Source organism: Enhydra lutris, unplaced genomic scaffold (genome assembly GCF_002288905.1).
Source record: "Enhydra lutris kenyoni isolate GAN:26980312 unplaced genomic scaffold, ASM228890v2 scaffoldscaffold21, whole genome shotgun sequence".
Taxonomy (NCBI): Eukaryota; Metazoa; Chordata; class Mammalia; order Carnivora; family Mustelidae; genus Enhydra; species Enhydra lutris.
This window is the reverse complement of record NW_019154105.1, coordinates 11,375,196-11,384,541: the sequence shown is the minus strand read 5'-3', so window position 1 is coordinate 11,384,541 and position 9,346 is coordinate 11,375,196.

Sequence of the window (9,346 nt, the reverse complement as noted above, 5' to 3'; positions counted from 1 at the left end):
ATATATATGTTATGTATATTGGGGTTTTGTATTTTAAAAAAGTCTGTAAGGTGTGGTCTCAGGACCCCCGGGGTCACAGAAAGACTGAGGGTGTCTGAGTGTGACAGAGCTCCCAGGTATGGGAGCAGGGAAGCCGGCTGCAGAGACAGAGCTGAACAGTGAGCTCTAAGCTTGGGATTACCTTAAACCATGATCGAAGGCAGAGTCAGGCCACTGCTCTTCCGGCCCCTGCCCAAAGGAAACTCACCTTCCTCTTCTGGGAGGAGCGGCATGGGAGCACGCGGCAGGAATCTGCTGGGTTTGGAGACTCCAAACAGGGCCATGCACCAGAGATAGAAACGTTCACTGGCATGCTGGGTGAGCACAGACCACTGCTGGAGGGAGACCAGGGAGATGGGAGGGATTGACTGCTTTTCTCTGAGGGTGCACTGAGGAGTGGGGCCTCAAGGTCTCAGCTCCTCCGGGCTGGAGATTGGGGGAGGCCACCGTTTTCATTCCCATCCTCCAAAGCTCTATAGAAAGTAATCAAGGGACAAAATCTGCTCCTGAGAGCAAATCCGAGCAGATTACTTAGCCTGGCCCCTGGCAAGGGTGGTGCAATTCCACCTGGGGCAAAGACATTTGAGAATCACTGCAACAGCCCTGTCCCTCAGAAGATCAGCAAGAACATTCAGCCAAGACCAAGTACATCAATCAATGAGGACTGCAGAACTCCAGAGCTGGGGAAAGCAACACAGAACTCATGGCTTTTTTCCCCATGATACTTTAGTCTTTCAAAGTTTAATTTTTTTAACCTGGTATTTTCTTATTCTATTTTTTTTTTAATTTTTCCTCTTTCCTATTTTAATTTTTTAAAACTATTTTATCTTATTAATACCTTTTTAAAAAAAATCTATTTTAATTTTCATTGTTATAGTCATATTTTATCCATTGTATTTAATCTTAATTTTTGTACACATATAGGTTTTTTTTTTCTTTAAAATTTTGGAATACAATTTCTTCTAATAGATCAAAATATACCCCAAATTTAGCACATGGCATTGTTCTAGTCTCCAGCCTGATTACATTCTTTCCTCTTTTTTTTTCCTTTCTTTTTTCAACCAACTTCTTACCTTATCAATTACATTTTTATAATCTTCTTTTGTTTTCACCTTTACAGTCATATTCCATCCCTTCATTGTGTTTACCCTTATTTATGTATATGTATGTTTTTCTTTCTTTAAAATTTTGGCAGGTAGTTTCTTCTAACAGACCAAAATACACCCAAAATCAAGTGCATGGCTCTGTTCTATTCACCAGTCATATACATATATATTTTTTCTTTTTTCTCACTTTCTTCTCCCTCCAGTATCGGATATCTTCTGATTTGGTTGGTGTTTTTCTGGAGTCATTGCTACCCTTTTAGTATTTTGTTCTCTTATTCATCAATTCTTATCTGGATAAAATGACAAGGTGGAAAAACTCACCATAAAAAAAGAAGAGGTGGTACTGGTGGCTGGGGACCTAATCAATACGGACATTAGTAATATGTCAGAACTAGAATTCAGAATGATGATTATCAAGGTGCTAGCTGGGCTTGAAAAAAGCATGGGAGATATTAGAGAATCCCTTTCTGGAGAAATAAAATCACTTTCTGGAGAAATAAAAGAACTAAAATCTAACCAAGTGGAAATAAAAAAAGGTATTAATGAGGTGCAGTTTTAAAAAAAAATGGAGGTTCTCACTGCTAGGATAAATGAGGCTGGAGAGGGAATTAGTGACATAGAAGACCACATGATGGAGAAGAAAGAAACTGAGCAAAAGAGAGACAAACCACTACCGGGCCATGGGGGGAGAATTCAAGAGATAAGTGATACCATAAGATGAAAAAATATTAGAATAATTGGGAACCCAGAAGAAGAAGAAAAAGAGGGGGACAGAACATATATTGGAGCAAATTATAGGAGAGAATTTCCCTAATTTGGCAAAGGGAACAAACATCAAAATCCAGGAGGCACAAAGAACCCCAATCAAAATCAATCATAGTAGGTCCACACCCCATCATCTAATAGTAAAACTTACAAGTCTCAGTGACAAAGAGAAAATCCTTAAAGCAGGCTGGGACAAGAGGTTTGTAACATACAATGGTAGAAATATTAGATTGGCAGCAGACTTATCCACAGAGACCTGGCAGGCCAGAAAGGACTGGCATGAAATATTCAGAGCACTAAGCAAGAAAAATATCCAGCCAAGAATATGATACCCCACTAGGCTGTCACTGAAAATAGAAGGAGAGAAAAAAAGCTTCCAGGACAAAAAAAAAAAAAAAAAACTGAAAGAATTTGCAAACACCAAACCAGCTCTACAGGAAATATTGAAAGGGGTCCTCTAAGCAAAGAGAGAGCCCAAAAGTAACAGACCAGAAAGGAACAGAGACAATATACAGTAACAGTCACATACAATGGCACTAAACTCATATCTCAATAGTTATACTGAATGTGAATGGGCTAAATGCCCAATCAAAAGACACAGGGTATCAGAATGGATAAAAAAACAAGACCCATCAATATGCTGCCTACAAGAAACTCATTTTAGACCCAAAGACAACTCCAGATTTACAGTGAAGGGGTGGAAAACCATTTACCATGCTAATGGACATCAAAAGAAAGCTGGGGTGGTGATCCTTATATCAGATAAATTAGATTTTAAGCCAAAGTCCATAATAAGAGATGAGGAAGGACACTATATCATACTCAAAGGGACTGTCCAACAAGAAGATCTAACAACTTTAAATATCTATGCCCCTAACATGGGAGCAGCCAACTATATAAACCAATTAATAGCAAAATCAAAGAAACATTGATAATAATACAATAATTGTAGGGACTTTAACACCCTCCTCACTGGAATGGACAGATCATCTAAGCAAAAGGTCAACAAGGAAATAAAGGCTTTAAATGACGCACTGGACAAGATGGAATCACAGATATATTCAGAACATTCCATCCCAAAGCAACAGAATACACATTCTTCTCTAGTGCACATGGAACATTCTACAGAATAAAATCACATCCTGGGTCATAGATCAGGTTTCAACCAGTACCAAAAGATTGGGATCATTCCCTGCATTTTTTCAGACCAAAATGCTCTGAAACTAGAACTCAATCACAAGAGGAAAATTGGAAAGAACTCAAATACATGAAGGCTAAAGAGCATCCTACTAAAGAATGAATGGGTCAACCAGGAAATTAAAGAAGAGTTGAAAAAATTCACGGAAACAAATGAAAAATGAAAACACAACTGTTCAAAATCTATGGGACATAGCAAAGGTGGTCCTGAGAGGAAAGTATATGGCAATACAAACCTTTCTCAAGAAACCAGAAAGGTCTCAAGTACACAACCTAACCCTACACCTAAAGGAGCTTGAGAAAAAACAGCAAAGAAAGCCTAAACTCAGCAGGAGAAGAGAAATCATAAAGATCAGAGCAGAAATCAACGAAATAGAAACCAAAAGAACAGTACAACAAATCAACAAAACTAGGAGCTGGTTCTTTGAAAGAATTAATAAGATTGATAGACCCCTGGCCAGACTTATCAAAAAGAAAAGACAAAGGACCAAATTAATAAAATCAGGAATGAAAGAGGAGAGAGATCACAACCAACACCAAAGAAATACAAACAATTATAAGAACATATTATGAGCAACTACACACGAGCAAACTTGACAATCTGGGAGAAATGGATGCATTCCTAGAGACATATAAACTGGGAATAAATAGAAAACCTGAACAGACCCATAACCAGTAAGGAAATTGAAGCAGTCATCAAAAATCTCCCGGCAAATAAGAGCCCAGGGCCAGACGGCTTCCCACAGGAAATGTACAAAACATTTAAAGAAGAATTAATACCTATTCTCCTGAGACTGTCCCAAAAAATAGAAATGGAAGGAAAAGTTCCAAACTCATTTTATGAGGCCAGAATTACCTTGATCTCAAAACCAAAGATCCCATCAAAAAAGAGAATTACAGACCAATAACCTTGATGAACACAGATGCAAAAATTGTCACCAAAATACTAGCCAATAGGATCCAACAGTACATTAAAAGCGTTATTCACCATGACTAAATGGAATTTCTTCGTGGGCTGCAAGTTTGGTTCAACATCTGCAAATCAGTCAATATAATACAATACATTAATAAAAGAATGAACAAGAGCCATATGATCCTCTCAATAGATGCTGAGAAAGCATTTGACAAAGTGGGGCATCCTTTCTTGATCAAAACTCTTCAAAGTATAGGGATACAGGGTACATACCTCAATATCATCAAAGCCATCTATGAAAAACCCACAGCGAATATCATTCTCAATGGAGAAAAACTAAGAGCTTTTTCCCTAAGGTCAGGAACATTACAGGGATGTCCAATATCACCACTGCTATTCCACATAGTACTAGAAGTCCTAGCCTCAGCAATCAGACAACAAAAAGAAATAAAAGGCATCCAAATTGGCAAAGAAGAAGTCAAACTATCACTCTTTGCAGATGATGTGATGCTTTATGTGGAAAACCCAAAAGACTCTACTCCAAATCTGCTACAACTCATACAGGAATTCAGTAAAGTGTTAGAATATAAAATCAATGCACAGAAATCAGTTGCATTTCCATACATCAACAGCAAGGCAGAAGAAAGAGAAATTAAGGAGTCAATCCCATTTACAATTGCACCCAAAACCAGAAGATACCTAGGAATAAACCTCACCAAAGAGGCAAAGAATCTGTACTCAGGAAACTATAAAGTACTCATGAAAGAAATTGAGGAAGATGCAAAGAAAGGAAAAACGTTCCATGCTCATGGATTGGAAGACCAAATATTGTGAAAATGTCTATGCTACCTAAAGCAATCTACACATTTAATGCAATCCCTATCAAAATACCATCAATTTTTTATTCAAAAAAATGGAACAAATAATCCTAAAATTTATATGGAACCAGAAAAGACCCTGAATAGCCAGAGGAATGTTGAAAAAGAAAATCAAAATTGTTGACTTCACATTTTCAGACTTCAAGCTCTATTACAAAGCTGTAATCATCAAGACAGTATAGTACTGGCACAAAAACAGACACATAGATCAATGGAACAGATTAGAGAGCCCAGAAATGGACCCTCAACTCTATGATCAACTAATCTTCCACAAAGCAGGAAAGAATGTCCAATGGAAAAAAGACAATTTCTTCAACAAATGGTGCTAGGAAAACTGGACAGCCACATGTGGAAGAATGGAACTGACCATTTCCTTACACCGCGCACAAAAATAGACTCAAAATGGATGAAAGACCCCAATGTGAGACAGGAATCCATCAAGACCCTTGAGAAGAACACAGGCAGCAACCTCTTCGACCTCAGCTGCAGCAACTTCTTCCTAGAAATATTACCAAAAGCAAGGGAAGCAAGGGCAAAAATGAACTATTGGGACTTCATCAAGATCAAAAGCTTTTGCCCAGCAAAGGAAACAGTCAACAAAACCAAAAGACAACTGACAGAATGGGAAAAAATATTTGCAAATGACACATCAGATAAAGGGCTAGTATCTAAAATCTATAAAGAACTTATCAAACTCAACACCCAAAGAACAAAGAATCCAATCAAGAAATGGGCAGAAGATATGAAAGACATTTCTGCAAAGAAGACATCCTAAAGGCCAACAGACACATGATAAAGTGTTCAACATCACTCACCATCAGGGAGATACAAATCAAAACCACAGTGAGATACCACCTCACACCAGTCAGAATGGCTAAAATTAACCAGTCAGGAGATGATAAGTGTTTGCAAGGATGCAGAGAAAGGGGAACCCTCCTACACTGTTGGTGGGAATACAAGCTGGTGCAGCCATTCTGGAAAACAGCATGGATGTGCTTCAGAAAGTTGAAATAGAGCTACCCTATGACCCAGCAATCGCACTACTGGGTATCTACCATAAAGATGCAAATGTAGTGATCCAAAGGGACACGTGCACCCGAATATTTATAGCAGCAATGTCCACAATAGCCAAACTATGGAGAGAACCTGGATGTCCATCAACAGATGAATGGATAAAGAAGATGTGGCATATATATATACAATGGAATTCTCTGCAGCCATCAAATGACATGAAATCTTACCATTTGCAATGATGTGGATGGAACTAGAGGGTATTATGCTGAGCACAATAAGTCAACCAGGGAAAGACAGTTATATGATCTCCCTGATATGAAGAATTTGAGAGGCAGAGTGGGGAGTTAGAGGGGTAAGGAAGGAAAAAATGAAACAAGATGGCATCAGGAGGGAGACAAACCATAAGAGATTCTTAATCTCACGGAACAAACTGAGGGGTTGCTGGATGTTGGGGGGGTAGGAGTAGGATGTCTAGGTTATGGACATTGGGGAGGGTATGGGCTATGGTGAGTGCTGTGAAGTGTGTAAGCTTGATGATTCACAGACCTGTACTCCTGGGGCAAATAATACATTATATGTTAATAAAAATTAATCGATTAATTAATTATTTTTTTAAAGTCTGTAAGATAGTTGTTTTTACCCCCATTTTTCAACCTTAGATTCAATGACCTTGCCATTAGTGACCTATCATTCAGTCACTCAGTCTGTATTTCAACCTACGCCATGGATTTACCCACTATATTACACTGCCATCCCCAAGCCAAGACCTGGGAAATATATCAAAGGTTAATTTTCCTATCCCACTGCTTCTAGGTTAGGGAGTCCACACATGTCTGATTATGAATGTGTATACATTGGTGTATTTATGATATGGTACTATAAATATGATTCATTTTGAATATTAAGTTATGTAAAACAATTAGAAATAACAATAGTCCTAAAGTGAAAACTGAACACTTGGCTGGGGTCAACTGGACTCTAAGGGCTTGTAACAAAAAAGCATTACTCCTAGTGTTAATTAACATAATTTTTCTCTACTGGTGCTGAGTGTGCTCACTTAGGTAAATGGCTAACTTGTCAAGAACTCTACAGAAGGAAAACATTCTCACCAAGAATACCCACTTATGCCTGTATTTTAAAAATATCTCTTTAATTCAAACTAAAAAGAAAGGACAAGAAATACAAAAATAATTTACTTTTTTGACAGGTCAATGAATTTGTCACATTAACCTCAAAATGCTTCGTGAGTTTTGAGAAAATGTTATTAGTGAGAATAAATGATTGCCAAAGAATGTCTCTTAATATTTGTTAAGACTGTAGCAGTGATTCAGGTCTCATTGCCATTTACTAGACATATGAACTGGTCAAATTGTTAATTACCCGCTGAGTTGGTTTTCTCATTTACAATATAAAAGTAACACCCAAAGGGTTAGTGTGAGGATTAAATGAGATGGCATAGGTGAATCCCCTGGCATGGGAAGAATGCTCAGTATCACAATCATTAAATCAGATACCTCATAATTAGCTTTAATTAAATTTAGGTCCTGAAGAAGCAGAAGCCAAGATGAGATTAAAGGTGCAAGAGTTTTATCAGAAAAAAAACGCCTGTAAGAGAATATGGGTGGGAGCCCAAGAACACTGGGAGAACTATCAGACCCTGATGCAGGTCTGGCCCATGTGGAGGAAAGAGGATAGGAAGGAAGGCTGGGGAGGTAATATCTAAGGGTAGTGCTGTGCCAAGAAATTTTTAGTGAAGCTGATTGGGAAGTCAAGTCAGTCATCCATCAGGGGAGTCCTGTGTCTCCCAGGAACGAGCCCGTCTCGGTGTTCTTGCCACACTCGATCGTTATTGGCTGGGAGGCAGCTCATGGACCTCTCACACAAACCCAGTGATTCCTACCAGAGCCGTCAGTCAGAGAAGCCACCTGCAAGGAGCCAAGTGTCCCTTCTGAGCTGCCTCTTCTACGCCGATTCCTTAGCGCTCCCCTGGTAGCTGTCCAGTGATACAAGCAAATGTAGGACAGCCTTTCTTCAACAAGCCTCACTTAAAAGGCAGCAGCTGCTCTGGACTTATACTGAATGAGTTAATGCTCGATAAAGCAATTAGGCTGGTGTCTTAGCACATGGTAAGTGGCCAAATTGTTATTAACGTGCTGGGTCTTAGAGTTTAACTGAGCTTCCGAAAGAAGCAACACCTACAGAACCGAAAGTTTGCCGTCATCGTCCAGCCGTCATATAATGATGCAATGACACCGGAGTAAGGGTCTTTCTTACAAGAATCTGCCACGTGGTAACAAAATCATTTTCTTTCTTTTAATTTTTTTAAATTCAATTAATTAACATACAGACATAGAGTGTATCGTTAGTTTCAGAGGTAGAGTTCAGCCGTTTATCGTTTGCGGATAACATGCAGTGCTCCTTACATCACACGCCCGCCTTCAAGCTCATCACCCGGTTCGGGTTCTCCTACCCGCCCCCTCCTCCCCTCCAGCAACCCTGTTTGCTTCCTTTGGTTAAGAGTCTCTTATGGCAGCAATGTTCATAGCCAAAAATGCTTTCCTTTTTTTTTTTTTTTTTTTTTGGATTTATTTATTTATTGGTCAGAAAGAGAAAGAGAGACAGAGCATAAGCAAGGGGAGCAGCAGGCAGTGAGAGAAGCAGACTCCCCACTGAGGAAGGAGCCCCATGCAGAACTCGATACCAGGGCCTGGGGTCATGACCTGAGCATAAGGCAGACTTAACCAACTGAGCCCCAGGCGTCCCCCCACCCGCAAAAAAATTTTTTTTAAGATTTTATTTACTTATTTGACAGATCATAGGTAGGGAGAGCAGCAGGCGGGGGCCGGGGGGAGAAGGGTCCCTGCTGAGCAGAGAGCCTGATGCGGGGCTCGATCCTAGGACCCTGAGATCATGACCCGAGCCGAAGGAAGAGACTTAACCCACTGAGCCACCCAGGCGCCCCAGCCCAAAAATGTTTTCTATTGGGTATGCAGAAAAACTAAAGCAAGGGTGGGGAAAGGACAGAGGACCCTCTTCAGAAACAGTCTCCCCCTAAAAGTTCTCATCACAAGGAAAAAAAATTTTTGTGACTGTATGAAGTGACAGATGATAACTAAACTTATGGCAATAACCATTTCACAATAGATACGTATGCAAAGTTATTATGTTGTACACCTTAACTTATCCAGTGTAATATGTCAATTATATCTCAATAAAACTAGGGGGGGAAGGGAGAAATGTAGGTTCACAGGCCTCTCGGGGACTTTGCTGGTATAATCTGAAAGCCCCTTGACGCAGAGGTCAGGAAGAAACCAAAGAAAGCAGGCCACTCCGTGCTGGTAGGTGGCAATTTTAATAATAGCAAAGGAAACTTACATACGTTGCTGCTTGTCTTGGGCAGCAACAGGACGAGTGGATCCCCGCACCTTCCCGCC